We start from the raw sequence: 7,718 nt of genomic DNA, 5'->3' as shown, positions 1-7,718 counted from the left end.
CACACAAGCAGCATCTCTTAGCCTTTAGAACACGTTTTGTGATGAAAACGTCTAGGCAGCTAGCTCAGTGCAGAGCAAATGTGACCTCATGGGTGGCTGGGCAAGCAGGCTGTGCTCTTGGAGCCACATTTCCTGGTAAAGGCATTGAAAGCTTCCAAGTTAAAAAAAAAAAACCCTCACAAAAAACTCTCTTCCTGACCTTACCTGAAGCACTAGAGAGTGGTTTTAAAGCCGTGTGTAAAACCTTTTCACAAAACTTATTTAGTTTAGCCAAAGGGATGGAGGTGGGGGAGTAGGGAGCTTTTCCCTTTCAAACCATGGGAGAGCAGTAAGTAAACCTCTCTCGGCAATGGGATTTAGATTACTTGCCCTCTCCAGCCAAGCACTGAAAATGGGGAACAGACTAGGGTCAAGACAGTGCCCCTTGATAAAGTTCAAGTAGCGTCCCCCAAGGCAAGAGGATCTTTTTCTAATTAAACTCCCCTTGCCTCCTCGAGAAGGCTGCCCCAGGATCAAATGAGTCACACAGCTTGTGAGCCAGAGAATGACACAAGGAAATTCGCCTCCTGGATGGGAACACTGTTTCCTGTCAGAAATGGTGTGTGAAAAGCCTCGAGCCCAAAAGGCCTGTGATGAGCTGTGGTGGGCAATGTGCTGCCATGGTGCATGCAGCGGGCACTGCGCCCACTGGTTGTCTCCTATGTTCCAGTCGCTGAGCACACAGCCAGGCTCCAGGCTCTGTCACTGGGTCCAAGTCAGGAGACATCGAACACAAAGGCGTTAGACAACATTAATGAATTTTGTTATTGCAATAATTCAAAAGAGGAACCAAGTGTAAAATTTATGGGGAACACAGACCATGAAGGGGATCCAGAGGTAAAAGCTGCTGACTGCATGCCTGCCCCCAGCAGCCTCAGCCCCACAAGTGACCAGCAGATTGGCACCAACCCAGGCCATCTTTAAAACAGGTTTGACTGAACCATAGGAAGAACCATCAGGAATTACTTTCCCTTCTCATTACCCCAGGCCCTTGGTCTCTTCAACCAGTTTTCTTCTGAGTCTAATTTTTGAAAATTCTTCTTTTCTCTATCAAAACACAGTCTTCAGAGTGTCCCTGCACAGTCTTTCCAATCAACTAATCTCGGTCAGCAGCTGACAATGCTACCAACTTACTCATGGTAGAATTGCATGCAGAAGCAGTTTTCCAAAAGCAGTGTCCCAACCAAAATCTGTGTTGCAAATGCTCTAAACTTCAAAGAGGAAGAACTGGCTCAGATCCCTAATCTCCACGTGTTAGGCACCAAGCTAGGTCCTTGGCTAGCGCTTGCAAGGCAGACACCTTACCTCTAGCGCCACCTCACTGGCCCTGCTAGGTTATATCTTATGTCACCTGAGTATAACTGTGTCACACCATCAATAGGAATTTCTGCATGTCTATGAGGGCCACAGCTATAAGGCTCTCAATACCCTTAGCGTGGATAGCTGTTTAGTATACCTCCCAAGAAATATTTAACCAGAAGTTTCTCTCAGATGTTTTTACTTCCCTGCATGGATCACTGAAAGTATTTCTGAGATTCATGTTATGGTACTGACATTATATTCCCTTCATATTATTAGGTTTAAAATTATTCTTCCTTCTGCTGTACATATTTACATGCAAAATATAGCCTCGATTAAATTTCTCTTTACTTGGAAGATTCAGCATAAAAACAATTTCTTTTCTCCTTGTCTTTGAATATCATAGTGGTTTGCAACAGAAAGAATTGTTTTGCTTCAGGGACTTCCCCTAGATACTTTGAAAACCTGCTAACTAATATACACTCCAAAGAAGTTTGGCCAGGATAGCATTATAGCATTGGCCTATTAAATTTTATTAGGTATAAATTCTGTACCCCTTTTATATAATTTTATCTCTTTCAAAACCAGAATTTAGGAAGTAAGTCTTAATCCCTAGAGCTAGAAACCTATTCCCTTAGGTAAAGGAAATTTGATATAGGAAACCTGGCTTCTTGCTAATCTCTTAATTTACATTAGTATGACACCTAGGGCCAGGCCAGAGAGGGAACTACTTTTCTTTTATCCTCTGGGCTTCTAACTGAACTGTTTTCTTTTTTTTTTTTTTTTTTTTTGGGGGGGGGGGTCACACCCGGCGGTGCTCAGGGGTTACTCCTGGCTGTCTGCTCAGAAATAGCTCCTGGCAGGCACGGGAGACCATATGGGACACCGGGATTCGAACCAACCACCTTTGGTCCTGGATCAGTTGCTTGCAAGGCAAACGCTGCATCTCGCCACTGTGCTATTTCTCTGGCTCTGTTTTATATTCTAAGGTAACAAACCACCTAAAGCCCTATATATTGTTTTAAAGATCAAACAATGTACACTATAAGTTTCTGTACTTTGCAAAGAAACATAAAGTGACCATTCCTTTTCTTTTCACTGTGACTGGCAATGTACCCATTATTTAAAAAAAAAAAAAAAAAAAAAAAAAAAAAAACCCTTAGTCTGGATATTAAACTTAGAACGCTGTTCTCCATATACATTTGTGTGTGCTCTCATTTCTCTTCAAGAGGACTCAAAGAAGCCCTCTAATGCATTCAGACCTCAAGAGCTAGTCCTCAACATAACTGAGCCCTTCCCCTCATAGCTAGAAACAATATTTCATGGCATCTTGGACTTAAACTTCATGAACTAAGGATGGGAAGAGGTAGGTGCAGTTTAAAAACAATAATTAGAAAACAACAAAGTTGCCCCATTTGCTCCAATCTGAACCCAGTCTTTCAAGAAAACATAGGGTCTCACCCTACAATACCCTCCAACTCAAACCTAGTTCAGGAAAAAAAAAAAAAAAAGATACACATGGCCTCTTCAATGCTTCCCAGTCTAAAAATCAGTAAGAAATTGGTCAATACATTTTTATATTAATTTTGCATATTCTAAAATTGTTTTTACAATAAATTTTCCTCAATTACCTATACATATAGTATGTTCTTTTTTGTTTTTTGTTTTTTGTTTTTTGTTTGTTTGTTTGTTTGGTTTTTGGTTTTTGGGCCACACCCGGTGCTGCTCAGGGGTTACTCCTGGCTGTCTGCTCAGAAATAGCTCCTGGCAGGCACGGGGGACCATATGGGACACCGGGATTCGAACCAACCACCTTTGGTCCTGGATCGGCTGCTTGCAAGGCAAACGCCGCTGTGCTTTCTCTCCGGGCCCCACATACAGTATGTTCTGATGAAAACTTTTCTAGGTCAAAATGGTATAAAGCAAAAAAAAAAAAAAAAATGCTACCATTAATAATATGGAAAATTATCTCACCATTCCTAGACCAAAAAATAACCTGCCAGTCATATTCCCTTTTAAATAAATAATTCTTTTAAATTTAAATTTTTTAATTATGATTGTATTAAGAATGTTCTATGCGGGGCCAGCAAGGTGACACTAGAGGTAAGGTGTCTGCCTTGCAAGCGCTAGCCAAGGAAGGACCGCGGTTTGATCCCCGGCATCCCATATGGTCCCCTCAAGCCAGGGGCAATTTCTGAGTGCTTAGCCAGGAGTAACCCCTGAGCATCAAACAGGTGTGGCCCAAAAAAAAAAAAAAAAAGAATGTTCTATACACAATCTAACCCATGAAGCATTTATTCAACAAAGTTTACCCTCACCAATGATGATTTTCCTAGGAATTGGAAAACCTTCCTATTTGGCCTGCCAGCTTTATATTTTTAAACACTCTGACCCATTCCACCTTGGTCAGTTTTTCTTCTTTTTTTTTGTTTTTTGTTTTTTGTTTTTTGGGTCACATCTGGCAGTGCTCAAGGGTTACTCCTGGCTCTACACTCAGAAATTGCTCCTGGCAGGCTCAAGGGACCATATGGGATGCCGGGATTCGAGTCACCATCCTTTTGCATGCAAGGCAAATGTCTTACCTCCATGCTATCTCTCCAGCCCCTGGGTCAGTTTTTCAACTGCAACCTATGTATCCTTCTTCTTGTCTGTCTATGTGTGTGTTGTAACCACCTCTATGTATGTCTAGTGTCTGTCTGTATTAAACATGATGCTTTTTTATGTTGTATATAGTCCTTCCCCATTGTATATAACACTTTCTTTTCCTCCTCCCTTGCTTACCACTTTACAAATTATTTTCTATTTTTTCGCTATTTACCCCTGACTTGTTCTTTCCCCTTATTTAACCTTTTACCCTCAGAAACTCCTCAGAAACCAGAACATACCCCCCACCCCAAACTGTGCCAGCCGTGGGGCCTGAGAGATAACACAGCAGTGGGGCATTTGCCTTGCATGAAGTCAACCAAGGACAGACCCAAGTTCGATTCCCGACATCTCATATGGTCCCCTGAGCCTGCCAGGAGTGATTTCTGAGCACAGAGCCAGGAGTAACCTCTGAGCACTGCCCGGTGTTGGCCTAAAACCAAAAGTAAATAAATAAATAAACTGCCAGCCAGCTCCCAAAGTGAAAGGACAGCCCCCCAGCCTGCCTCCTGCCTTGAACTCAGGAAGAAGCTGCCACCACCACTTCCGCTGATTCACTCTCAGGGATTCCTTTTCTCCCACCTCCCTTCGCCATAGACTGTTGCTCACTACTGAACTTGGCTTTTGGGAAACTCTCAGCTTGAGGACATTTCCTGATCCATGACTGTTGCACGCTGTTTTTCAGACTCCACAAGACTATTTCATGGGCTGAAGCTATGCTTCTGATTTCATTATCACCCGAGACTATTTCAAAAGACTTAAAGGGCATTTGTATATTTCCTTTGTATATTTCTTTAGGTGTATTTCCTTAATAGGAATTATTATTGTTGTTTATTTCCTTATGTAGATGTCTTCCCCACCCCTTTTTTGGATTTGTTTAGTAGAAAATTCAAGTAAATAAGTTTCTCTTGAATTCTTAGTTTCTTTTAAAACTAGGTTATAGGAATTTTTAATTCCATTTGCACCAATATTATCCGACAGCATTGTTTGTTTGTTTTGCATAGTCACATAAAATGGGGGAATCTTATGTATAGAAAGAAGTCCTTATCTAATAAGGATAGGAGCGCCTACATTTTTTTATTGAAGGGGGGCCTTTCATCCTGAATATTTGTCATAGTGACTTGGCTTAGGCTTCATATGATTGGACACAGCCATTCACCCCAGAACCTTGGATCCCATCTTTAGAACAAGCATGGTTTTCTGCACCAACTCCAGGAATCAAATTCCTACTGGGGAAGGCCCTAATCCTGCCCTGCCACTGACTTGCTCCAGGGTGGGTTCACATGACACTCTGATAACTTGAAAACAGCAACAACTTGCTTTCACCTTAATGGTGAGATGAAACCAGGAGACACTTTGTGATATCCTAACTTAACATAGGATCTGTGCAAAAACTAAGAAGCCTGACTGTGACGAGCATGACTGAGGAGATCTTTTCCTGGGACCATGAAGAAAGACTTTGGGATTAGACAGTTTAGTCTGGCTGGAGCCAGTAGTTGGTCCTATGGCAGGATGCTTCATGAGTAGGGACACCCTGTTTTTAGGCTAAAGGTTTTTCTTTCTATTTTCCCCCAACTTTTTCTGTGCCTATGCAAAAAACTGCCTTTTTGATCTTTTAGATTGGGGCTCCCACATTTTCCATCGAACCTTGGGATACAAATTACTTTGTTTCACCTCATATTTCTGCATTTTTCTATAAAATTAAGAATTGGAGGAGAAAGGATGGGGCCAAGGGCCAAGTTGCTCAGGTGCATTGACAAAGAAAAAAAGGACAGAACTATATATCCAAGCTGAAGTCAACAACAATGAAATCAAGATACCCAAACTTTAACAATCTAAACTTAAATTGGGTTTGTTACACTGACAGACCAGGGGGCAAAGAGTGGTGGTATAGGATGCTCTCTTTGAGCTCCAGAAAGTAGTTCACAGGGAAGGAACTTGGTGGAATCGCTCTCTTTACTCCATAGGTGGAGTCATACTATATCTATGACTGTTGCAAAACAAACATTGTTGTCAGAACTCTTGTCATAAAAGCAGCCAAAACTATTTCTAAGGTGGGCCTTTTATAAAAGTAAAGTAGTATGAAACAAGCTCAAACGTAAAGTATATCTACACATAGACATCTGTGGGAGAGGATTCTGAAAAACTGAGTGACTGAATCTATTGATGAGGAAGGGATATTTTCCTGTAATGCTTAGAAGCAGACACTATAGTGTAATTAATACTAGAAAATAAAAAGACAGAAAGCTCATGTTTAATTACAAAAGTCTTCCCCTGGAATAGTGGTTGTTTTAGGTAAATAGGTTCGTTCACCAGCAGAAAGAAACAAGCTCTTCAGAGTTGGATGGATGGATGGATGGATGGATGGATGGATGGATGGATGGATGGATGGATGGATGGATGGATGGATAACAATGAAGATATTTATATTCAACATCTTCAGCAAATTAAATACATATAGAGAAAAGGAGGTAAAGAGAATAAAATATGTTCTTCTGTTAATCAGACATACTCTTTGCTTGTTTGCAGTCTACATCCAGTAATACTCATAAACTATTCCTGACTTTATGATCAGCATACACTCCCAATGTTATTGGAGACCATGTTGTGCCAAGATTATAACCTAAGCCTCCCACATACAAAGCATGCACCCAATCCATTGAGCTATCTCTCCTGCCCCAAGACAAAATTTTTTCAATATCAATATAACCTCCACCCAAAGGATCTCCCAAGATTTCTATGATATTCTGCCATAGAAATAAATATTTAGTGCTTGCTTTGGCAGGACATATACTAAAATTGGGATGATACGAAGGAGATTAGTGTGGCCACTGCACAAGTATAATATGCAAACTCATGAAGCATTCATTATTTTGAGATTATTATGCTGAGTAAAATGAGTCAGAGGGATGATAGACATAAAATAATTTCATTCATTTGTGGAATATAAGAAAGATAAAAGAGGGCCCGGAGAGATAACACAGCGGCATTTGCCTTGCAAGCAGCCGATCCAGGACCAAAGGTGGTTGGTTCGAATCCCGGTGTCCCATATGGTCCCCTGTGCCTGCCAGGAGCTATTTCTGAGCAGACAGCCAGGAGTAATCCCTGAGCATTGCCGGGTGTGGCCCAAAAACCAAAAAAAAAAAAAAAAAGAGAGAGAGAGACAATGGTCTCAATAAAAAATAAATTAAAAAAAAGAAAGATAAAAGATAATATGATAATAATATTCAGAGACAATACAGATAAGTGTCAGGAGGATCATCCATGGTAGGAAGCTTGCCACAATTAGTGGCTCAGTGCTGTAAGAGTAAAGAAGGAACCACTATGACATGGAAAGTTGGAATTGATCACTCTGGACAAAAACAAGGTGCTTTAAGGGAATAAAGAGATATGCATGATACATACCCCTTCATTAACAGTAGTGCAAACCACGGGGAAAGGAAAAGAGAGAAAAAGAGAGAGAAATAAAATGTCTGCCAAAAGGCAGACAGAGGGAAAGAGGGAGAGAAACTGGTGATATTGGTGGTGGGAAACATACACTGAAGTGTGGTGTACATTGTATGACTGAAACGCAATCATAAAAAAAATTTCAAACATGGTGCTTAAGAAAAGTGATTATTATTTTCAAAAGAAGTAATAAAGATTTGTGATATTTAATTGAATAATTAATTATTAAAAGACTGAAAACTAGTAGTCTTACTTTAGTATGGTTTCCCTCTTCTTTCTTATTTTAGAGT

The 7,718-nt window shown here is 40.6% G+C and overlaps 1 non-coding gene across 1 annotated transcript; it reads left to right on the top strand.

The window, feature by feature from the left end:
• Window positions 1-6,750: 6,750 nt before the first annotated feature.
• On the top strand, window positions 6,751-6,857 carry LOC126002372 (U6 spliceosomal RNA). Its single transcript, XR_007493099.1, has one exon. It is a non-coding gene; the product is annotated as a U6 spliceosomal RNA (small nuclear RNA).
• The last annotated feature ends 861 nt before the right edge of the window (window positions 6,858-7,718 follow it).

This window comes from Suncus etruscus, chromosome 2 (assembly GCF_024139225.1).
Source record: "Suncus etruscus isolate mSunEtr1 chromosome 2, mSunEtr1.pri.cur, whole genome shotgun sequence".
NCBI lineage: Eukaryota > Metazoa > Chordata > Mammalia > Eulipotyphla > Soricidae > Suncus > Suncus etruscus.
This window is presented reverse-complemented; position numbering and strand designations above follow the sequence as displayed.